Source organism: Tursiops truncatus, chromosome 14 (assembly GCF_011762595.2).
Source record: "Tursiops truncatus isolate mTurTru1 chromosome 14, mTurTru1.mat.Y, whole genome shotgun sequence".
NCBI lineage: Eukaryota > Metazoa > Chordata > Mammalia > Artiodactyla > Delphinidae > Tursiops > Tursiops truncatus.
Window position 1 is genome coordinate 81,020,320 of NC_047047.1, and position 24,026 is coordinate 81,044,345.

General features: G+C 51.0%; 1 long non-coding RNA gene across 1 annotated transcript; it reads right to left on the bottom strand.

Annotated features, from left to right (window-relative positions):
* Positions 1–5,601: 5,601 nt before the first annotated feature.
* Positions 5,602–12,793, bottom strand: LOC141276412 (uncharacterized). The gene is made up of 3 exons (XR_012325913.1): positions 12,525–12,793; positions 11,351–11,472; positions 5,602–6,619 (listed from the first exon to the last, which is right to left on the bottom strand). It is a non-coding gene; the product is annotated as an uncharacterized lncRNA (long non-coding RNA).
* Positions 12,794–24,026: the final 11,233 nt, after the last annotated feature.

Consider the following 24,026-nt stretch of genomic DNA (forward strand, 5'->3'; position numbering starts at 1 on the left):
AAGGGGACTGCCAGCGACAGGATGATAACATGGCAATTCACCCTGATTTGCCCAGGAAACGCCCCCTCTCTCTTGCCTAAAGAAAGACCTTGTCCCCGTCATGTTGTTCTTTGTTCGACAGCAATTGCTAGGTCCACCCCGTGCCAGGCACAAGGCCAGAGACACTACCTTCCTAGACTTTGGGTCCCGGCATTGCAGAAACACTGTACTTGTAGGTGCCCCATGACACGCCACGCCAGCCCACACCTGCGTGTTCTGCAGAGGCTGCTTCAGTGGTCGGAAACATCTTTCTACAAGTCCCACCAGGCTGACTCCTTCTCATGCTACATGACCCAGTTCAGGCATCGCCGCCTCCAGGAAGTCTCCGGGGATTGCCTAGTGCTGGATTAGGTGCCCCTCATTCTGGTTTCTTCCCTCTAGTTTGTTGCATTTCCTCCAAGGAACATGTTTACTAGTTTATCTCCTCCACTCAGCTGGACCTCAGGGGTGGGGGCCAGACCTTACTCATCCTGGCATCTCCTGAGCCTGGCACACAGCAGCCCTCGGTACTTACCCATAGAAGGGAACTCCACGAACAAACGCCTGCGCCCAGCCCTGCCTCGGAGACCAGCTCACTGTCTGTCTATTGGGAGATGGTGTTACTAGAACAAATATCAGACATCGGGTGGGCTAAGTGCTCTCCCTGAGGCGTGCGAGGTGCCCAGAGGGAGCACCCGCAGGGGAATGGCAGCCTTGGAGGTCTAATACCCCTCCCCCATTTTCTGCTCATCAGTAAAAGCTGCTGAAACTGAGTTTGGGGTCGCATCAGCCCCCACTGCTGCAGGAGGATCCACAGCGGGAGGGACAGAAGGGCACCGCCAGTGTCTCAGGAGAGCTTAGAGTCCCACAGAGGATTCTTAAGAACACTTAGTGACGTTTAACTCCCTAGGTGACAGAGTCCAACTCGCAGCTCATTTCCCTGCTGGGACCCTGCTCCTATCCTGTTCCCCCCCTCAGGTTAACTTCGCATTCAGGGAGGTGACCCTGGCAAAGCACTTAAGTTCTATTAGCCTGTGATAGCCTAATACGTGCCTGTCATCCACTACCTGGAAATTTAGAGGAAAGTTGGGGTAATTTTTACCAATCTCTAAGTACCTCTAAGTAGGAAATTGGCTGACAAACCCATGCAGACATTCTAGAACATCGTGTTCTTGTGTAATGTGGTCTCACTTTCTAGAACACTTATCCCTGTTGAGAACACGCTGTTGCTAGGTTACGACCAGTGAGTAAACACCCTGACTTTCTATTATTGTTTCATAGAATCCCAGCCCCTGTCACTTCATTAAAATGGCTCTGCTAAGGGTGCCCGTGACCTCCTAATCGGTCTCTCTAATGGACACTTTCTAGTACCTCCCTTGCCAGACCTGTGGCCCACGAACTTGGGTATTTATCTCTGTGGCCTCTGGAACATTCCTTGGGCCTCTTTGCTCCTTCCCCTGTGCCCCTCCCCTGCAGCCTGCCCCTTAAATATGGCTGATTCCCAAGCTCCTCCACCACGGCCGGAATAGGGTGAGGGGATGAGGCCCAGGCAGCAATTGTCAGGAGTGCAGGGTCTGCGCCCGAGATGGAGGGCCTCCTGCAAACTGCAACCCAGGCCCCCGGCTGGCTTCTTCCCTCTGATGCGGTCTCCCCAGGTACACTGGTCCAGGCCGCCCCATAAGCACAGGCCTCACCTCCCACATCTACTGGGGCTTCTCCCCGAGCTTTTCCCCAGCCTCAGGCCCACGTGTCCACCTTCCTTCTGACGTCTCCACCAGGACGTCCTTGGCTGCCCCAAAGCAACCTCCCTCACCTTCCCAGGAGATTGCATCCCCCATCTCAGTGAGTAAGGTCACCTTTCTCCTTCAGTTACCCAAGGTAGGGAAGTGAAAGTCATCCCCCCACCAAAAAGAAAAAAACACATCTCTATCACCTGGGCACGACAACTTCATGTATTTCTCCAAATCACCCCCACTGTGACTGCCTTACCTCAGACCCTCACATCTCTCTCCTGGACTGTTGCAAAATTCACCTAGTCACTCTCCTTGCCTCTACCTGGATAACCTACCTCGCCCAGTCATCCAAGACTCAGTGCATTCCTGCCGTAACGAATAGACTCACGAACAGGAATTTGTGCGTAGAATGAATTCCCTTCCAGTGCAGGACTATTTGGCAATATTTGTCAAAAATTTTAATGCAAATGCCCTTTGACTTAGCAATCCCACTTCAGGGAATTCATGCTCCGCGCACATTCCTATGTATGAGGATATTAATTGCAGCCTTGTTCGTAATAGCGAGACACTGGAAACAACCTCAATGCCCATTCCTAGGGTAAATGTTGAGTACAGCATGCTGGACCCATGGAACATTTTATAGGCAACAGAAAGACCATGGCAGCTCTATATGTACTAATACAGGATGACTCACAATGCAAAGAGCAGAACAGTGTTGTATCATGTGCTACCACTGTGCTCAAAGTGGGTATATCCATATACACGCTTACATTTGGATTCTGTCTGGAGTAAAACACCAAAAAGGGACAGTGATTGCTTTTGAGATGAAGACTCGGGGATAAAGGCCAGGGGAGACTTGTCACTACATACTTTTTGCACCGTCAAAAATTCCTTATGCTGGGGCCTCCCTGGTGGCGCAGTGGTTGAGAGTCCGTCTGCCGATGCAGGGGACACGGGTTCGTGCCCCGGTCCGGGAAGATCCCACATGCCGCGGAGCGGCTGGGCCCGTGAGCCATGGCCGCTGAACCTGCGCGTCCGGAGCCTGTGTTCTGCAACGGGAGAGGCCACAACAGTGAGAGGCCCGTGTACCGCAAAAAAAAAAAAAAAATTCTTTACACTGACCATGTTTTTAACCTTTTCAAATAAAAATACGTTCAACCCGTCTTGCATGCTGGGTATCTGGGACGGTCACAGTCGATACCTGTCATAGAGTAAGTAACATCTGTGAGGTATTTTTAGCACCTTTTCACTCCCAAAAGTGTCCTGAGTGGTTGACACATTATATCCTTTCTCCATCAGTGACACTAAAGATATAGTCTACCCTCCATAACTGGAGTTGCACATCTTCCTCATCTGGCCCATCTCCCCAACCCCATCCGCCGCGGCCCCTGGATAGCTTTTTTTTGTTTTGTTTTGTTTGTTTGTTTTTGCGGGCCTCTCACTGTTGTGGCCTCTCCCGTTGCAGAGCACAGGCTCCGGACGCACAGGCTCAGTGGCCATGGCTCACGGGCCCAGCCGCTCCGCAGCATGTGGGATCTTCCCAGACCAGGGCACGAACCCGTGTCCCCTGCATCGGCAGGTGGACTCTCAACCACCGCGCCACCAGGGAAGCCCCCCACCCCCACCCCGGATAGCTTTTTAAACTCCAGAAACTGTTTACTGAACGGCTTACTGCTCCCCTGCACACAAGGTATTTTTAGCCCCCTTTGTACCCTCTACTGGGGAAACCTAGGTCCCCACCCAGCCCCAGGCACAGCCAGCCACCCGGCCCTCCAGACTCTGGCCCCAGGCATTGCCTCCTGTCACTGCACTGTTCTGAAAGCCACACAGAGGCCGAAGCCTCCAGCACAGCATGAAGCTCTTACATTCCTGATTTCTCTGCTATTCTTGAGGGCTGGAACTGTGTCCTGTTTGAAATCGAAGAAAACGGTAAAGCACTGACTTCCAGCCCAGCTCCAGAGTCAGAAACACTTGGTTTGAATCAGGAGTCTGCCACTTAGCTGTACATCCTTGGACCAGTTACTTCAGCTCCCTGAGTTTTCCTTTCTTCATCTGTTTTTCCACTCAACCTCCAATTTTTTTTTGAGATCTGTGACTGTGGATGCATGTAGTGCTAGCTGGTTTATTTCACCTGGTGTAGTAAACATGTTAATTGATCGAGTTTCTCTGTTTTCGCTCTTAGGAATCTCTGCCCTGACTAACTGAATGTACACACATTAACTTTCCTGCGGGCATTGATCGAGTTTCTCTGTTTTCATGCTCTTAGGAATCTCTGCCCTGACTAACTGAATGTACACACATTAACTTTCCTGTGGGCATTCTCTATCTACTTCACCTATTTTTCTTCGCCCAGATTTTTTAATGTATCCACTCTTCATCCCGTTTGTATCTGGGTACACTGTCTCAAGCCCTTCTGGGGATGAGCAGGAAGGACACATAAGCAAGAGAGCACACTAACAACACCAGGCCAGACCCCCCCCCCCAGGGAAAGACCCAGAAGAAAAGGGGAGCCTGTCATGAGGTGAACAAGCATCAAACAACAGACAGCCAGCAACTGCTAGAATGGAGTCTCCCCACAGTACTGCTGAGTGGCCCATGAACATATTTGAGCCTCAGTTTCCTCATCTGTAAAATGGGGACAACAAGGGTGCCTACTTCACAGAGTTAAAGATGAAATAATTCAGGGAGTTCCCTGGTGGCTTAGTGGTTAGGATTCAGAGCTTTCACTGCAGGGGTCACAGGTCCGATACCTGGCGGGGGAACTAAGATCCCACATGCCGTGTTGTGCAGCCAAAATAATAATAGTACTAATTCATGAAAGGCCTTCCTACAGTGCCTGGCACATAGGAGGGACAATAAATGTTGGCAACACATGAGCTGATACAGGATGTGGAAGCACTCTCAGAGCTCACCTAGAGAAATCCAGCCCCCCTCACTCAGGACTCAGAAAGAAGTTACTGGAGCTGTCCTACCATGCTCACAGGCTCTCCCCATGGAACTCTGACTCCGTCTAGGAAGATCATCTTCCTGCCCGGAAGACAGGACAACTGACCCGAGCTGGCATGTAGCCAGGTCCTGTCCGCATCGGGCAAGCTTGTCCTCACTCGTGCCTGCTATCAAGAACCCAAAGGAGAAGGCATTCTGCAGGAAGAGGTGCTCAGGGGTGTCAGAGGTTTTCTCTTCAAAAGAGAAAACCTGCCATTTTTAGAAGGCGGAAAGATTTTTAAGTGGTAGTTGAGAGAGTCAATTGAAAACCAGATCAGCGATGAGATATCTGCTCTTACATAGCCTGTGTGCACAGGGTCACAGGCTTTCACAGACCTGATCAAGGCCGCGTTCTAACACTGGCGCTTCTGAGGCCAGGGCACCCCTGGGGCCTGGGGCTACAGAAGGCAGTGTTTCCATGGCCAGGACCCACGTGGTCAGCAGATGGCTAAGTGGTCAAAGAAGGACAAAGCGAGGGCGAGCACTGAGCTCTGGGAGCAGAATCCAGCAGGGATTCCAGACCTCGTGAGGGATGCGCTAGAAGGAACACAAGAAGCAGATGAATACCCCTTACTCGCAGCGTGACTTCAAACGTGGTACTTAACGTCTCTGAACCTCTTACTTACTTACCTGTGCAGCACGGGTGATGATAACCGTGTAGATTAAGAATACGGATGACAACGGGGTGGCACAGATTACACAGTTAAGTAGTACTGGGTTTCATCCCTCTCACAATACTTTTTAACTTTTTTTTTTTTTTTTTTTGCGGTACGCGGGCCTCTCACCGCTGTGGCCTCTCCCGTTGTGGAGCACAGGCTCCGGACGCGCAGGCCCAGCCGCCATGGCTCACGGGCCCCGCCGCTCCGCGGCATGTGGGATCCTCCCGGACCGGGGCACGAACCCGTGTCCCCTGCATCGGCAGGCAGACTCTCAACCACTGTGCCACCAGGGAAGCCCTCACAATACTTTTTCAATGCAGCCTTGCAACATCACAGAACTTTGAAAAGCTGTGCGGGAGACACACTCTTACCCCTCACACAGCCCACCATGCTTCTGGTCCCTAACTGTGTCAGTTGTCACTTTATTATCTCTCAGCTCCAAATTCACCCTGTTTGCCCGCCTTGGGGATACGGGAGCTGGACCCTGGAAACATTTCCCCTGGCCAGCTGGTGCAAGGTTAGGCTCTGTCCCTAGAGGGCGCTGGAGGGACACTGCAAGGCCGCGCAGGGGAAAGGGCTTCTCTCCCGGCTCCCAGGCCGCCAGGAGGACTGGTGTGCTGCAGTCGTGGAGGCATTCCTTCTCCGGCAAACCTCACCACCACCCAGCAAGCCGCTTTCACTTTCGAGGACAAGCTCCAGCCTGCTCTCCCAGCCCAACAGCTTGGCCCTGGAGACCGCTCTGGCCCCCATTCTGGCAGGTTTTTTGTTCCTGCAGGGGTCACGCCCTCTCCTAAAGGTCTGAGTCCCATCCTGGGGACTCCAAGTCCACAGTCCCTTCCTTGTCTACTTCCCGTCGGCCCCCGCGGGGGCAGCGGCTCCCCGCACCTGCTATTCCTGTGTGTGTGTGTCCTCGAGGACTCTTTTGCCCTTTTAGTGGTGAACCACGTGGATTAGTGTCCTAGGGCTGCCATAAACAACTGGTGGCTTTAAACCACAGAAATGTATTCTCTCACGGTTCTGGAGACTAGAAGTCCAAAAGCAAGGTGTCCACCAGGGCTCACCCCTTCTGGAGGCTCTACGGGAGCAGCCGCGCCACACCTGTCTCGGCTTCTGGTGTCGCCAGCCATCCTGCGCATCCCTTGCCTTACAGCTGCATCACTCCAGTCGCGGCCTCTGTCGTCAGATGGCGTTCTCCTGCGCATCTCCGTCCAAATTTCCCTCTTCCTATAAGGACACGAGCCATATTGGATTAGGGTCCATCCTAATGACCTCATCTTAACTTGATTACATCTGCAAAGACCCTATTTCCAAATAAGGTCAGACTCACAAGTACCATAGATTTCGGCTTCAACACATCTTCTGGGGGGAGATACGATCCAGCCGATAACACCTCCTTTTGCTAGCTGATCATTCTTTTTATGACATTTCCCCCGTGCAAATTACTGCTGTGGTCTCTGCTTCCTGACTCACTCAAGTCACCGTGCCTCTCATCTCTACCCCTCCAGCACCCTGAGCTGCTCACTGCCTCTGCGCTCACCCGCCTGCAACCCCATTCAGAAGGCAGCACACAAGACCATGTCACTTTGTTGCTTACAACCCTCCAGAGGCTTCTTAGCCAGGATGAAATCCATGTTCTGCCCTGGCTTGCTGCCCTCACTCATTCTATACCTACAGCCCCCTGCTCACTCACCATGCGCCAAGCCCACTGACCTAGTTTTAGGCCTCGAACCTGCCAACGCCATCCCCATCTCAGGGTCTTAGCTGTGCTGCTCCTTCGGCTGGGCCTGCTGTCACTCCCCAAGACACTCGCCCGCTGCCTCCTGGTTGTTCAGGCCTCTGCTCAGCATCTGCTCCAAGGAGAGGCCCTTTCTGAGCAGCTGGACTGTCCTCCTGGTCACCCTCTGCCACATGGCCTCATCTGATAACCTTTCCCACATATATCTGTACCTAAGATCACTGTATTTGTTTGTTCTGTGTCTGTAAAATGTAAACCCCTGGGACGAGGACTCTGGCTTTGTCCTTGCCTACTGTCTCCAGCACCAAGTATGTGCCCAGCACGTAGTAGGTGCTCAATAAATAGCTGATGACTGACTACTGACATTTTAGAGTTTATTAGGACTGGAGTCTGAAGAATACTGTGGTTACTCACCCAATGTTTTCAAAAATCAGACTTTTACAAATAACAATAACCTAAAAGAAATTTTGCATTTTCTGTTTCCTTCTTAAAACTCAGCACCTTTGTCCTCTCTCCTTTGTGTCCTGGAAAACGCCGTATGGTCAGACCTGCAGCTGACTGAGGTCATATTCTGCTTTAGGGACCTTTAGTGACCCTGTGTGACTTCCAGGTGGACAAGGGCCATCCTGCCAAGAAGAACTTCCACACAGGCCTGTCCAGAAGCAAGGCCAGAAACTAGAAGGTTCTCCAAGTACAGGTGCTGGTTTCTGAGAAGCAGCACTTTCAGGTACAGAGAAGACGGACAGTCGGTTGTGGCGAGGGCTTTGCTTCCCAATGTGTCACCTCTGTGTCCTTGGACAGTCATAGATCTCCTCCTGGAAATAAGTGTATATTCTCCATCTGGGTCGGGTCAGGAGACCCTGCTTTGAGGGAAATGTACCCAGTGGAGAGATCACCTACAATCTTGCAGTGTTCCAACTGTGATAAATTTACTGCCAATTAAGCTGTTTTCTAATACAAACCAACATAATCATTAAGAGAACAATCTTGATGGAATTAGCATTTGCTTAAACTCCTGGGAACTGTTCACAAGATAAAAACCCACAAATGATTAAAGCAAATTGCCTGGAGCCTGCTTCCTCGGTTGGGGGGCTCCACCCAGATCAGCCTCCTGTAGGAAACCTGAGAGGTTTCCAAATGGAGCTGTCTTGCCTGGAGGCTTGGCATGTGTGTCACATCCCAGCAGACATGGATCCCAAGGAGATTCCATTCCTCCCTTCTCCACTTTGGGAGCTCGAGAGAAGCACATCCAGGTGGTGGGAGAATGGCCAGTTCTGGGCAAAAGAGCCTCCGTGTGGACCTCGGCACCCGCTTTCACACGAACTTTCTGAGCCTCTATCTTTCCTCTGTGAAATGGGGGTTTTAATCCCTACCTTCCTGGCGCGTAAGGATTAGTGGTACAATACGCAAAGTGCCTGGCACAGCGTGGGCTGCCATCAGCGGTGCTGCTGGATCATCATCTTTAGGGCCTGTGTAGGGGAGGGATCGAGGCCACAGCCCAGCGGCCTCCCAGCTGTCCAGTCAGAACCCCTCAGCCCCTTGCTTCTCACAACCCCATTCCTGGAACACAAGGTGGGCAGGGCAACCTGTTGGTTCTCAGCTGCCTCCCTGGCACCCAGAACCTGTGTGCGCACGCTGGGACCTCCATAAACATCTGTAGAATGACCACGTGAATGAATGAGCACCAGCTCCCAACGCTAACCACCGTCTTTGCTAACGTGCCTCTCACCTCGAGAAGTTTCTAGAGGGTCTCAGATGTCATCCCTGGGTCCCTCTGTTCCTGAGATCCATGCCAGTCTATCCAAGTGGTCCCCTTAGCTCTCCAGAGAAGCCCCTGTACAGTCTCTACCCTTCCAAACCCCTAGAGGTGATGACGCCCGTGCCGGTAGAGCAGGTCTGGGCCCCCGGCAAAGACGGTCCACTGACCTCTTGCCTTCGGTCAGCATCCTTCAGGGTCTCAGGTGAAACTCAGACAGAATAAAAGTCTAATTCTAAACATCCCTTTGCACAGATATAGAAATAGGATGAAATAAAACGCAGAATGCACATGATTTCTGAGACAAAATGCAAGACTTCAAAGATATTCCTTGTTTGTCCTGCTCCAGCTTGGGCAGCTCTGCCCACACCTGTGCACGCCTGTGACATCAGGAAGCAGCAGGGGCTGCACGAACTTGCCCACCAGGCTGCCGGTTCAAACCCCAGGTCCGATACCCGGTAGCTGGGAGTCCTTGCGCAAGTTACGTAACCTCCCTGTGCCTGGGCTTCCGTGCCTGTAAGATAGGGATAATAATAGTACCTGCCTCACCAGGTTGTCATGAGGGCTAAACGAGTCTATATTTGTAAGACACTTCCAAGCATTCCTTAAATCTTCATCTGTGCTTTCTTTCCCAACCTCACCCTGGCTTCATCTTTTTTTTCCTCTCCTCGTTTTATTTCTCTCCGATTACCCACGTTTTAAAAATCTTGTCATATTGAATTATCTTTACACACTTTGGGGAGCTAAGCAGGGCACAAATAAATAATATACACTCTGTTCTCCTCTCTGCTGCGCTCCTTGGATATCTAGTAAGTCTTTATGAGAATGTCAGTCCTGGAGAGGGGGTTGTACCCAGCATGGGGGAGGGGGCAGTGTGCTGGTGGCACAGCTAATGGAATAGGAGAGGGGGTGGGAGAGCGGTGACAGTAAGAACGGAAGCAAGGGGCAGAGCCAGGGCCTTAACCAGGCTGCTTCCAGAAGATTCTCCTTCTCAGCACCAAACCCAGGCAGCTTCAGTGTTCTATTGTTTAAGAGAGGCAGGGTTTCCTTGTTGTAAGGGGGACATATCATTATTAACCTTTACTAATTTTTAAAGATGGGGAAACAGAGCCTCAGAGAGATGCTATCCTCCCTCTGTGCGTGGAGCATCAGGGCCTGGAGGGCTAGTTAGTTCCAGGTGGGTTTCCCTGGCCCTGCCTGCTACACCGAGGGCTTCTGCGCAAGACACACGTCCCTTCCTTGTTACATAGAGTAAGCCGTTTCTTTCTTTTTTTAATCCCCATAGAACACAAGTGGGAATAAAAAGGCACAATACTGAGAAAATGTGCTGGAATTAGACAGTGGTGAGAGCTGTACAACCTTGTGAATATTAAAAAAACAAAACCAGAAAACACTGAGTTGGACACTTTTAAAAGGTAGATTTTATGTCATGTGAACTATATCTTAATTTTTTAAAAGCCTAAAAATAATTTGTTTAAAATCTCAGAGCCCCAAAGCCCCAGTTCTATCCTAGACAAGGACGCTGCAGGCCTGATGTCAAGACAGTGCCCACAGCTGCAGCTGTAGGACGAGACAGCCTTAAAGGAGTGTGACCATCTGGAAGTGAACTGCAGGAGGCTTAGCTGATATCTGCTCGCTAGGAGAGAGACCCTCAGAAAAAGACGGCTAGCTGCCCACTTCCATTCCATTAGTGACCAAAGTAATTTTAATTTGTCAAACAGATATATCAATGAGTTTAATGGTTTAATGAGTTCTTGGTGCGAGGAAGAGCTAAGGTATTTGGGTACCAAAAAAGATGTAACTTTACCTCCCTGAAGGCAGCAGATGGAGGTGTGTCTTCAGCTGGGCTGGGTAAATGTGTCCTTCTTTCAGGCTCTAATTTGAGTCCCTGGGATACAGGATGACCCAAACGCTGGTGAGAGTGGCCGCGTCACCCCCACCCCAGAGGGTCCACAGCGCCTGCCCCAGTCCCCCTGGAGGGGATTCCGGTTTGTGGGACAGAAAGCTGACCCTCCAGCCAGGGTCTCCACTCCCCGGGGCAGAGCCGCTGGTCCTCTTCAGAGTGGCCTGTTGAATTCAGTGTGGTTGACTGTGCTGGATGTGGTGATATAAAGGCCTGGAGGGAAGGGGAACCCGGGCTTGGCCCCAGGTGGTGCTGAGGTGCGGGCGAGGGGTAGAGAGAGGAGGAGGGGTGTGGATTGAGGGTGCCCTGAGCATCCTTTACCTCTAAGATGAGGGTTTGGGTTTTAGGGCCTCAGAAGTTGCTTCTATAGTAAAAGAAGCCGATTTCTCCATCCCCACACACAGAAGGTTCGGGTTCAGGAATCTGGGGACTCCTCCTGAGTCTAGGCTAACTTCTCATCCGGGTGCTACGGTCCTAGATTGAAAGTTTTTTAAAGAGACAGGCCTTCCTCTTCCAGCCCCGAGAGCAAGGTGAGGCCAGCAGTGAGGAGGGTCTCCTTACCTCCAGGGTGGACACATCCAGCAGACGGCTCTCCGGGGTGTTAGTTCCTGGGGCCGCTGTAACAAAGCACCGCGGACTGAGGGACTGAAACAACAGAGGTTGATGGCCTTGCGCTTCTGGAGCTAAAAATCCAAGATCAAAGTGTTGGCAGGGTTGGCTGCTTCTGAGGGTCCCTCTTTATAAGGACACCAGTCATACTGAATTAGGGGCTCGCCTCCTCCAGGATGACCTCATCTTAACTAATTACATCTGCAATGATGCTACTTCCTGATAAGGTCACATTCTGATGTGCTGGGGGTTAGGACTTCAACCCATGAATTTGGCAGGGTGGTGGCGGGGGACATAATTCAGCCCGTTAACACCTGCTTGTGGGTTTCTGTTCTCAGCCCCCAAGTGTGCAGGCTAGAGAGCAGAGCCAGCCCCTGAGGTCCCCTCTGCCCACTGTGGGTCTCTCCAGTCAGTCTCACCTCTGAGGTAAACAGGACCAGAGAGGGACACCCTGTTCTGTTCCCTTCATGAGGAAAAGTCATGCTTACAAGTGTCCATATTACTTACAAGGGCTTCCCTGGTGGCGCAGAGCTAAGAATCCGCCGGCCAATGCAGGGGACACGGGTTCAAGCCCTGGTCCGGGAAGATCCCACATGCCGTGGAGCAGCTAAGCCCTTGCGCCACAACTACTGAGCCCGCGCTCTGGAGCCCATGAGCCACAACTACTGAGCCCGCGTGCCACAACTACTGAAGCCCGTGCGCCTAGAGCCCGTGCTCCGCAACGAGAGAAGCCACCGCAATGAGAAGCCCACGCACCGCAACGAAGAGTAGCCCCCGCTCGCCGCAACTAGAGAAAGCCTGTGCGCAGCAACGAAGACCCAACGCAGCCAAAAATAAATAAATACATTTACTTATTTAAAAAATATATATTACTTATAAGATGGGGGTGTCGCCTCTCTTTCCAAATGCCAAATTTGAGATGCTGCTTCCTGATTTTGCCCTCCCTCTGTGCGAGAATTAGACCAGGTAAGGCAGGAAGCAAGATTTTGTTTCAGCTACTGCTGTCACTGTCCACACTGACCAATGGCCACTGTCACTTCATGCAGAACTCTAAGAAGTTCTGTCACAGAGAACCAGCCAAAACAGGGGGAAACAGGCCGAGGATCAAGTGACGCATTTCCCTCACCTCGGTTAACAGGATCATCTCGGGCTGGAACAGCGCTTTACGGCTTCCAGGCAAGGCTGCAGCCCTTACTTAACTTGAGGGCTGAGGCTACGGTCCCGAGGAAAGGTGACGCTCGAGGGTGCAATCCAGGCCAGCACTCTGCACCAGTGTCCTCCCGGGTCCAAGTCAAACTTTGTTTAGTCTTAGTCCAAAACAAAATGTTTTGTTCACGAAAACAATGGCTTGATTTCGCTCCCCCAGAAAGGGATTCAAACGCACTTAGGAGCCCTACTTCCTGTTCCCCGCCAGCCTCCCGGCCTCCCGGGCCGCGGCGCTGCCCCCACGCCAGTCCGCAGCGCCACCTGCTGGGCGACGCCGGCCGCGCGGCTCCCCTCCCGCCGCTTTCGTCCCGGCCTGAGCCGCGGGCATCGAGAGCGCGGAGTACGCGGGGCTGCAAGAAACAAGCCCAGGAAGGAAGCCCAGAAGGTGATGGGTGGGAACGTGGAGTCGCATTGATTCACTGCGGGCCTGTAAGGTCAGGAACACGGGCTGACGGTCTTGCGTGTGCCGCGCGCCGCCCTCACCTTCCAGCCCTGTGACCCTGAACCTCTCTTGCCTTGTCACGTCTAAAAGAAAAATAACGCGTCTCGGCTCACAGACTGCTTGTGAGGTCCGCAGGACCTCAGGCCTGCAGGTAAAATGTGAAGTGGCGGCTGACCCAGAATACGTGCTGGAGAAACACAGAAGTATTGTTAATTTCATAAACACATGCTATAAAATCAATTCATTCGACAAACGTTTTCTGAGCGGCCACTGTGTGCCGGCCGCACAATGTCCAAAGGGAAGGGAAGAGCCTACCTCTCTGTGTTTATAAAACGAAGGACCCGGCAGACTCCCCTAGGCCACCGGAGCCCTGGTCCTTCATCCAGTCAAAACCTGTTCACTGAGCACCTGGACCGTCCAGGCCCAAGGAGAGCACATCCTTCAGAGCCCCAGTCCGGAGGGGCCAGGGGCCAGCGGATGCCTGGGGCAGTACCACAGGGTGATGCCTGCCAGAAGTCTGTGCCCAGACCCCCAGGAGGGAGGGAAGCCTCTCAGAGGAGGAGGCGTACAAATCTAGAAGGTTCTGGAATGTTCTCTTTCCACTGAGAGTTTTTTTTCTCTCCAAAGCACACAGCTGCGGGCAGCACCTGTGGCCCACATAGAATCAGAGCTTCCGTTTGATCCAGCTTGAGATTTTTACCTTTTTAATCTCTGCTCAGAAATGGAGCCCGAATGGAAATGGAATTGCTGCCTCCTTTTGAAATCATGCAGCTGCTGCCGCCAGAAAAAAAAATTAAAATGCATTGGGGATTTTTCTTCCGCTCTGCATCGCGCTTACTGTGTAAGCTCTTGGGATTCCGCAACATAAATTATGAATTGAGAAAATTCATAATGCCGGGTTTAGATCTTCTTCAGACATTTGGAGGTTGCAGGAGGATGAGGAATTTATTTTAGAATTCTGGGTCTCTGTGGCATCATCAAAAGATAAGAGAAATACAGAGAAGCACTGACGAGGGCTGGGAGAAAGGAACATTCTCTACCACGAGCGCCGGCGGCTTCTGATAACCAGATGCGGGCAGCCGCTCCAGGATCCTGGTACCCAGACTTCCGCTCCGAGACACTTTGTAGCTTCTAGCCCTGAGGACATGGTGTAACCTTTCCAGCCTTGATTTCTTTATCCACTTATTATCCTGGAGAGCCTGCTGTGCGTCAGCACTTTCCCCGGGGAATGCTCATGGGCCTGAGTCACGGCCTTACCCTGCAGGAGCTCCAGACCTCCGTCACTGCGAGAAGGTTGCGTCACAATTCAAGGGGTCTGTGCTAAGTACACGGGCATTCGGGAACCTTCTGAGAAGGGGCTCAGGAAAGTTCTGAGCAGACTGCAGTCACCATTTACTTGACAGAAGCCAGGGGATGAGTCCTCCAAGGGCTCGTGAGGTCCCAGGGCCTTTGCCTTTGTCTGTGACATTTATTTACGCACCTGCAGGACTGATTGAAAACCCCAAGTGTGGTGGGATGCATGCAAGCGTGGAGAAATTGCAGCAAAGAAGCCTTGAGAAACTGCCTCCCGGACATCCTGATCCCAGGAATCCCAAAGAGGGACAAGGTGGTGGCAGCTGTGTGGAGAAGGGGAGTGGGGGGGAGAAAGTGGGTGGTAGGAGGGGCGGAGACCCTGAAACTCCCTCAGGCAGGAACCAGCCCGGACCAGATTGGGTCTGGAGGCCAAACTGACATCCACCCCTCCTGTGAAGCTGGCCTGACCACTGGGGATGGGCTAGGTGGGCTGCAGCCTCAGGTGTGCTCCCAAGGCTGCTTATTGAACCTGGTCAGCACCTGGTGACACAGCCTGTCCAGGCTATGAAGAGGGCTGGCAGGGATCTAGCCCTGCCCTGTGTACAGGGCTGCCACATAAAACACTGTATTTGCAGCTGGAAGTGAGAGACTATGGCCACGCTGCCAGAAGAGGCTTTCAGTCCAGAAGGAATTGGTCACCTTCTCCCCAGGCAGCGTGACTGGTGCAGCATATTCTCAGCACTCCGAGTGACTCTGCAGTGGTGGGAGAGCCCTTGCAGATCAACCAGGCCAGGGGTTTCCACCAGTTAAGAGCGTACCCTTTACATAGACTATAATATAAACGGGGCCCCTGGAACTGGGCAGAGCTGTGGCCCCAGCCACAAGGGTCAAGGGGAGGCTGGGGGGGGGGGCAGAGGGGGGTCACAGAGCCAATCAACTCGAAGCCTCTCTGTCCCCTCCTTGTACCCCTCCTACTGCAGTAAATTCATCTCTGGCTCTAAGTATTAAGTTGAAACTAACCCAAGCGAACTGTAAGTGAAAGGAATCCCAGAAAGAAAGACATTGGTCGAGGGATTCTTTCAGCAGGGGCTTGAAGCAGAGTGGAGGTCCCCGCGCTTCCCCAAGGGCCCTCCGAGTTTAACAGGTGGGAAAGACCACCTCGTGGCTCAGGGTCAGGGAGAGGCTGGTTGGCGCCTGTGCAGGACAGGGTCCTTAGTGACCAGAAGAAGGGGGCTGAGAGGTTAGCTGGGGAGAAATGAGATGCTCTCCCGAAGGGCTGCCCTAAGCGGTTCATGCCTGGAGGAGGCCACACCAGCCCATCCATTTACCTCTTGAAAAATCGGCCGAGGTAACACTGGAGACTGCACCTGAGTTCTAGTCTGCTCTGTGAAGTGGCTCTAAACTGAGGCTACTTCCTTGGAGTGTTTTCTCCATTTAACTGAATTTAGGTATCATTCACAAATGTCTTTGCCTCCCTGGGCTGGATTTGGGATTTCAGAGTAAACTCATGAATTCTCCTTCCAGAAAACAATCTGGAATAATCTAGTCTCTTAGGATGTGCTCCCTTGGCCTGCAAAGGAGGGCATGGACGACACCACACAGCACGGGCGCTTAGCGCCACCTGGTGATCCTTCTAATTATACTGGGGCGCCGTAGACAGGCGGCAGGTGAAGGCATTTGGACTTGATAGTGTAGCTACTGGGCCACTGAAGTTCGATTTGTGTCACCGTTTCACCCGGCCTCTAAGTCTCAAAGGAATCCACAGTCAGGCTTTCGAGGTTACCTCCAAGTGAGGTTCACCATTTAGTCACGAGGATGCGCTGGCAGGTAGAAAAAGTGAAACATTCATTAAACTGCTTTGGACTTGCGTCATCAAGTCACACCACTTGGGATGGACTAGATCGTATTAACTTTTTTTAATTCTACAAATTATCTTGTGACGAGCCCTCCTGGATAGCATTACATTTTTTAAATTTAAAGCATTGATTCTCTTAAAAGTAAACATGTAAAATCCATCATAACCTTATAACCCTGCTTTGACTAGTCTTTGGGTTTAATGTGTCCAAGAATAAAATAAGGAAGGGGCCTGGGCCTCTCTCAACCTCTGGAAGTCTCTGGAAAGCTCTGGAAAGTTCTGGGGAAGGATGGAATGGAAGAGAACCAGAAGGAGGTGAAGCAAGGAGGCACTTGTAATAGTTCAGGCCTGAGATGCTGGAACCTGAGCTGGGCCAGGATCTGTGTGGATGGAGAGGAGAGATGCTGCTGAGGTTTCAGGTTTGGCAGGATTTGGCGATAGATTCTGCGAAAGGAGTAAAGTGGTTTATGATGCCCTGCCTGCTGATGAGGGCAGATCCTGGTAACCACAGGACCTTTGGTTTGGAGAGCAGAGAGTCAATGCCCTTGGTGTCAATGGCAGAGTATCAGGCAGGGGAGGTGGCGGAATGAGAGCTTGAAGAAACAGGAAGGGGCCAAACTGCTCAACCAGGAAAGGGAGCAGGGATGTGAAATGTGGACATTCCAGAGGCTTCAGGAGCCAGGGGTCCTGGGGACCGCCCCGAGGAGGGTCTCCACAGGACAGGGCCCTGGGTATCACGGGACCCAGAAGACCTGGAGAGATTTGGTTCAGTCAGATGAGAGGCTTCAGGGAATTCTGAGACCTGCTGAGGTCAGCCCAGTAATGGGAACGGCCTGGGGACCCAGGCCCAGGACAGGGGAGGGAGGCGTCCAGGATGAACCCCCCAGTTTCTCTCTCTGATGACCCGGCCTCTGAAGACCGAATTCTTGAGGAAGAGCCAGCTTGTTGGGGAGGTGATACAATCAGATGTCCCCAGATCACACCAACCTGTTGGTTTGAATGGAGCTGTCCTATTATAACAGCAGAGTGCTGAGAATTCTCCCTGAGAATTTCCCCAGGGAGCCGCCGGTGCTGGGGGGACACTGCCTGACCCGCCAAGCCAGAGCGGGAGGTCATTTCCCCTTTGTGCTCCTCCCTGAAGGAGGTGTCTCCCAGGAGCATGCTTGTGCCCCCAGTTCTCAGAGGTCCCCATAAGAATCAGGGGAGAAACAGAGCAAGGCTGGGCCATGCCCAGCATCGCCCTCCCCGGCAGTGACCGCGTGTACACGTGGCATTTCGCCTGTCCCCTCTCCTCCCAGGGTGCCGTCTGGATGTACGGGGACGCCTCCTGTGTCCTGTGCAAACGGGGAAGGGAGACGGAGCCTCAGTGATATCTGCTGGGGGTGGGGGAACCAGTACCTGCTAATCCCACCCCAGATTAGAGCAGGCTAACCAAAGACCCTGGAGTATTCTAAGGTCAGCCCCCGGAAGCAGGGCATACAAACAGTCCATGACCGATACCAGAGATCCAGCTGGAGATCAGGGAGATTTGGGGAGATTCAGAAAGGGAGGGCCCTTGTCTCTGTCCTCAGGAAGCTCTCCTGAGACTTGCTAGAACAGCAATACCTAATAACTAAGGCTCAAACTCTGAAGTGACCACCCTGTTTTTCGGTTTTAGCTTTGCCTAGAAGCCCCACAAATTGTTTAGGAAGGTAAAGCCAGGCCAGAACATTAACCAAATGCCACTGGGTCGATATCCAAGCCTCCTGTTTGACTTGCTACAGGCCATAGAGGGTGGAGCTATTGCCGGGCTATGAAAGGCCTCCTTAGAGGAAAGACTCGCAGATAAGGAGAATACGCCCAGTTATCCCTGTTTGCTGAACTAGGATGAAAATCACTGATTATTGCCCTTAGCTGGGATCCTCACAGCCACAGAAACACTTACAATGCTGCAGAGGGACAGCACTGACTTCTCAAGAAAGGCTTCTGCTTTCTGGGTGTTTGCTTAACATCAGTTCAGATATTGCTGAGTAGGAGGTGATACCCAGGTGCGCAGCCAGAGGCCTCCCCTCAGGGGAACTGAGGACCTGGCCTTCCCGATGCCTCTTTCTCTTCTCTCTGCTGCTGCTCCCCAGGTATCATGTATTTATCCAGCACTCATTTATTGGAGACTTGCCTTGCAAGGGGTACTCTGTCCAGCCCCATGAGGGCTGATAGTTGATTGACTAAATCTTGCCCTCCACTTCTTACGGGGCAACGGTAGAGACGGAGGGAGCAAGGCGAAGTGAGTTGGGGATGCGCTGATACTTCCAGCTAAGAGGAAAGGAGGGGGGCGGGGAGTAGGCAGATTTCATCAAGGCTGTGAAGGATGGGCAGTATTTCATCAACAAAAAAGTGAGAAAAGGGCATTCCAATCTGTGAATAAATTTCCAACTCTGAATAAAATAAATGTCTGAAGACCTTTTTAGAACATGGCCCTGAAACGCTTTGCCACTCTTCTCACTCAGAGATGGGTCTAGTCCCCTCCCCTTGAATCTGGGCCCTATGACTGCTCAACTAATGTCAGTTTCCTGGTCCAGGCCTTAAACTGGCAGCTTCCTCTTCCTAACTCTTAGGATGCTCACTCTTGAACCCAGCTTCCAGACCAGAAAGGAACCCCCAACTAGCCCATGCGAAAAGACACAGGGAGAGGCACCTGTAGGTGTTCTGGGCAAGAGCCCCGGTGGAGGTCCCAGCCAACAGCCAGGGTCAAGGTCCAGACATTGAGTGAGGCTGCAGGTGCTTCCAGCTCCTAGCCCCCGAGCCACCCTGGCTGCCGCCGTGCAAAGAACCGGCCTCCGGCAAAATGAGAATAGTGATTTCCAACCTGCAAGGTTTGCATGAGGATTAAATGGAACAAAATATGTGATGTATCCCATCACCAGGAACAAACCAGCGGCGACAAAGTTAGGCTCGGTAGCTTCCTGCCGTATGATGTGGGCTGGGGGCAGGAGGGACTGCAGAGAAACGGGGGAAACGCTCATCAAAGGGAGAAGTAAGATTGCTATATGATTTTGGAGAAGAGTAGAGTTTAGGTAAAACTTAAGCGAAGCAGCGTATCAATAGGCTCAAAGCCAAAGAGAATTTTGTATAAAAGGATCACCGTCCGACCAGAGCTACAGAGTGGACTCAGGGTCCTCTTTCCTTAGAAACCACGAAGTTGAGACAAATGTGTTCAATTGCGCCCAGAAAGCCCTGGGCTGGAAATAGAGGCGACTTCTCACCGTCACAATGACTCAGACCTTCCAGGCGAGACAGAGCTGTTCCGTACTTGCTGTATGGATCTCAGAACAGCGAAGCTTCTGATGATCCGTGCCTTTAGGGGACTGGGTTCTTCAGCACTGCGTCCTTTTGTTGATTAACCAGCTTTTACAGGTTCACGTATGTGAATGCCGGGCACGCTGCCTACATATAGTGAACGTTCACTAATGGTTTCCCCGTTTCTGCACCTCGCCTCCTCTTCTCTCTCACTTTTCAGCCTAAGCTGCTTCTCTGGCCCGACCCCTGTCAGGGAGAAACCCCATAAGTGTCCAACCGCCATGGCCATTGCACCCGATATGCAGAGGAAACTCCCCGAGTGAGAGCCTGCCTCTGATTCACAATAGCCCAAAGGCGTGAGCATCTCCAGCGCCCACAGATGGATGAAAGGATAAGCGAACTGTGGTCTGTACATGCGATGGAATACTACTCAGCCTTGAAAAGGACAGAAATTGCAATAGAGGCTATAATATGGGTGGATCTTGAGGATGTTATGTTAAGTGAAATAAGCCAGACAGAAAAGAACAAATGTACGTGTGGTCCCACTTACATGAGGTGCCTAGAGTAATCAGATTCTGGGGCAAAATAGAAGGTGGTTGCCAAGGGCTGGAGGAGAGGGGAATGCGGTTACTATTTAATGGGCACAGACTTTCAGGTTAGGAAGATGAAAAAGTTCCAGAGACGGATGGAGGTGATGGCCCAACAATGTGACTGTACCTAGTACCATTGAGCCACACACCTAAAAGTGGTTAAAATGGTTAATTTTATGTTGTGTATATTTTACTGCAATTTTTAAAAAGCCTCTCCCCACTTTTCCTTACTGAGAACAAGACGCTGCTCTGCTATATTCTGAGCCTCAGAATAAATGAAAGGGACTTCCCTGGGGGCGCAGTGGTTAAGAATCCGCCTGCCGATGCAGGGAACACGGGTTCAAGCCCTGATCCGGGAAGATCCCTCATGCTACGGAGCAACTAAGCCCGTGCGCCACAACTACTAAGCCCGCGTGCCACAACTACTGAAGCCCGCGTGCCTAGAGCCTATGCTCGGCAACAAAGAGAAGCCACCGCAATGAAAAGCCCCAACATAACCAAAAATAAATAAATAATTTTAAATAAATAAATACATAAATAAATAACAATTTTTAAAAAAGAATGAATGAGAAATTCAGACAGGAGCATCCCTAGGGAGAAGCCAGTGTACCCTGGAGGGGTCTGCCCCAGTCCTCTCCATTCGTACATTAGTCAAAGCAAAACTAAACTGTGTGACGAATTATTTCAAAATACAGTGGCCTAGAGCTATAGGGTCTCCTTTGTCTCTAAAATAGCATCCGTGGGGCACTGACCTTCACAGTCCTTCTGGACTCATGTTCCTTCCCATCACTGTTCCTCACCCCAAGGGCACTGCGGTGGTCTGCGTGGTGGAAGTTGAGGTGCCCCACGGCTAAGGAGCAGCTGGGGAAGAGGGAAGAGAGTGCCAGGCTAAGTCGCTGGGACATCACCTCCTCTTTCATTCCATCGGCAAGGGCTTAGACAAGTACAGGGCAGCTGGGCAGCCACATACCCAGCTACAATTCTATTATGATGAAGGGAGAAGAGGACAGATTTTGGTGCTAAACTAGCGGTCTCTACCAAGAGTGACTCTGAAACAAGAGTCACCCTCAACGCTGGTGCTTGAGGAGAGTTCTTTGCTCCGATCCAGAAGGATGACGAGGATGTCTAGAACTCGGAATTAGTGCCTGGAGACCCTTGGACCCAAATGGAGGAGGTTTGCCGCCATAACTCTATCCATTCTATCATAACCGTGTCACCATCAGCTGTTAAGGGTGAAGCAAGTGACTTGTTGCTAATAATAAAGTACACATGTCTGCAAACCGTTTACTATTTTATGTAGAGAGTAACCAGATTAGCCTCTTAATGGCATCACTGTCCCTCGAGAAAAACCACATGGGCTTCCTGAGTGGGAGGGAAAGGCAGAGTGAGGCCCAGCGGCCTGGAGTTGCGTGACGTGCGTTTGCATACGTGAGTTCTACCCCTCAGGAGCATCAGCAGGGCACTCCCAGCGTGAAGGGCTGGAAAGGCAAAGAAGTCTAAGGACAGGCAGCAAGATACAGGGGAAAGAGCATGAATCCGGGACTCAAGGGACTTGGGTTCTAGTCTTCGATCTGCCGTTAACTAAGCCAAATGAGCACATATCCTGAAAGCCTGTAACGTGCCAAGCACGTGTGCAGAAATGTCCTTGGGCGGATCACATGACCTCTCTCCCTGTTGGTCACTTCCACCCCTGCCCCCATAAAGTTAAAGGTTGAATTCAGTATCTGCTGGAACCTCCCTCAACTCTATGATATCCGATTCTGTGACGTAAAACCTCACCCCCTGTGATCTTGGGGAGCGAAATGAATGGGACAAGAAGAAGAATTCACAGAGAAAAACCTCAGTCACTGACACAGTCACCCTGCCAAGAATGCAGCTTGAATCTAATCACAAGAAAACAACAGATCAGCCCAAATGGGGAAGGTTGTATCAAAATAAAGTGGGTCAGAGGACTGTATCCTTTCAAAACATCAATGCCATACAAGGCAAATTAAAATCGTGGAAATACTCCAGATTAAAAGAGGCTCAAGAAGGACTTCCCTGGTGGTGCAGTGGTTAAGAATCCGCCTGCCAGTGCAGGGGACACGGGTTCAAGCCCTGGTCCGGGAAGATCCCACATGCCACAGAGCAACTAAGCCCGTGTGCCAGAACTACTGAGCCTGCGCTCTAGACCCCATGAGCCACAACTACTGAGCCCGCGTGCCACAACTACTGAAGCCCAGGTGCCTAGAGCCCGTGCTCCGCAACAAGAGAAGCCACCACAGTGAGAAGCCCACGCACTGTAACGAAGAGTAGCCCCCACTCGCCGCAACTAGAGAAAGCCCACGTGCAGCAACAAAGACCCAATGCAGCCAAAAAAATAATTAACTAATTAATTTTTTTAAAAAAAGGTTCAAGACACATCACAACTTAATTAAACACCTGACCTTAGACTGGATCCCATGGGGGCAGGGTGTGTGATTTTTTTAAAAAAAAAGACATTAATGGGCCAACTAACAAAATGATACCTTAGATGAAGTATTGTATCGATGTTAAATTGACTGAACTTGACATCAGTTATATGGCTGTGTAAGAGAATAACCACACATACACACAACGCACACATACAAAGAGAACAACTTATAAAGCAAATTGGATAAAAGGTTAATAACAGGTGACTTTGAGAAAAGGGTATACGGGAAACTTTGTACTATTTTTATTCTTTTTATATATGTATTTTTAAATTTATTTATTTCATTTATTTTTAATTTTTGGCTGCGTTGGGTCTTCGTTGTGCATGTGGGCTTTCTCTAGTTGTGGTGAGCAGGGGCTACTCTTCATTGTGGTGCACGGGTTTCTTATTGCGGTGGCTTCTCTTGTTGCGGAGCACAGGCTCTAGGGGCGCGGGCTCCAGTAGCTGAGGCATGCGGGCTCAGTAGTTGTGGCTTGTGGGCTCTAGAGCGCAGGCTCAGTAGTTGCGGTGCATGGGCTTAGTTGCTCCACGGCACGTGGGATCTTCCCGGACCAGGGCTTGAACCCGTGTCCCCTGCATTGGCAGGTGGATTCTTAACCACTGCGCCACCAGGGAAGCCCCTATTTTTATTCTTGCAACTTGTCTGTGAGTTTGAAGTTTTTTCCAAATAAAAAGTTATTTTAAAATTTCTTTCTCAGTCCTTAAATGTCTACCCAACTGTGGTCAGTATCAGAAATTCTGACGCTTGGAAATATATTCCTTTGAGAACTTTAGAAATAAGTTGTAGCGAGCACTCTCATATACTACAGATAGAACTGTAAACTGATTGAGGGCCTTCCTCTCCTCTCCTTTAAGGATGGAAAAGGTGCTACAGGAACTTGGGATTGACGGACAAGGGCAGACAAGCAATAATGACAATAACTGAGTGTGCGGGGCTGGAAATTATAAGGAAATGAAAGGAAAAGAAATGTCCAGTTTATTCATCAACATCACTACCCCTGCTTTAAAAAATTCTGGAGCTAGTGCATACAAAGTTATAACCTATTACTTATTTATTATTATAATAATTATTATTGACTATATGAAGCATGGTGGGAATTTGAGTTATTAATTCTGCTTACTGTCCTAGACAAAAATCAGGGTTTCTGGACAGTCCTCCCTTGCTCTTTAAATCATCTGTTTTTTTCTTTTCTGGTTGGTGATCAAGCCTTTGAGGATAGAACAAGGAGAGGAGCCTGCGGTACTTCAACAATATTATTGCTGTCCTTTCTGTCTTTTCCGGGAACGGTGGCCCAGGGCTGGTGTTTGATCAGCTCAGCCTCCAGCCAAAGTCGGCAGGACTTTTTGAAATTGTCTCCAATCTTGGTCACCCAACGCTGAATGCTCCATGCTTATTTGCTGAGCGCCCAAAGAGCCACACAGAATGTGGGCTCAAAGTTCTAGAATTCGAGAAATTTAGTTATGTAAAATGCTTTAATCTCTTGTTCTTAAAACTCACAGTGTTGATAAAAGTG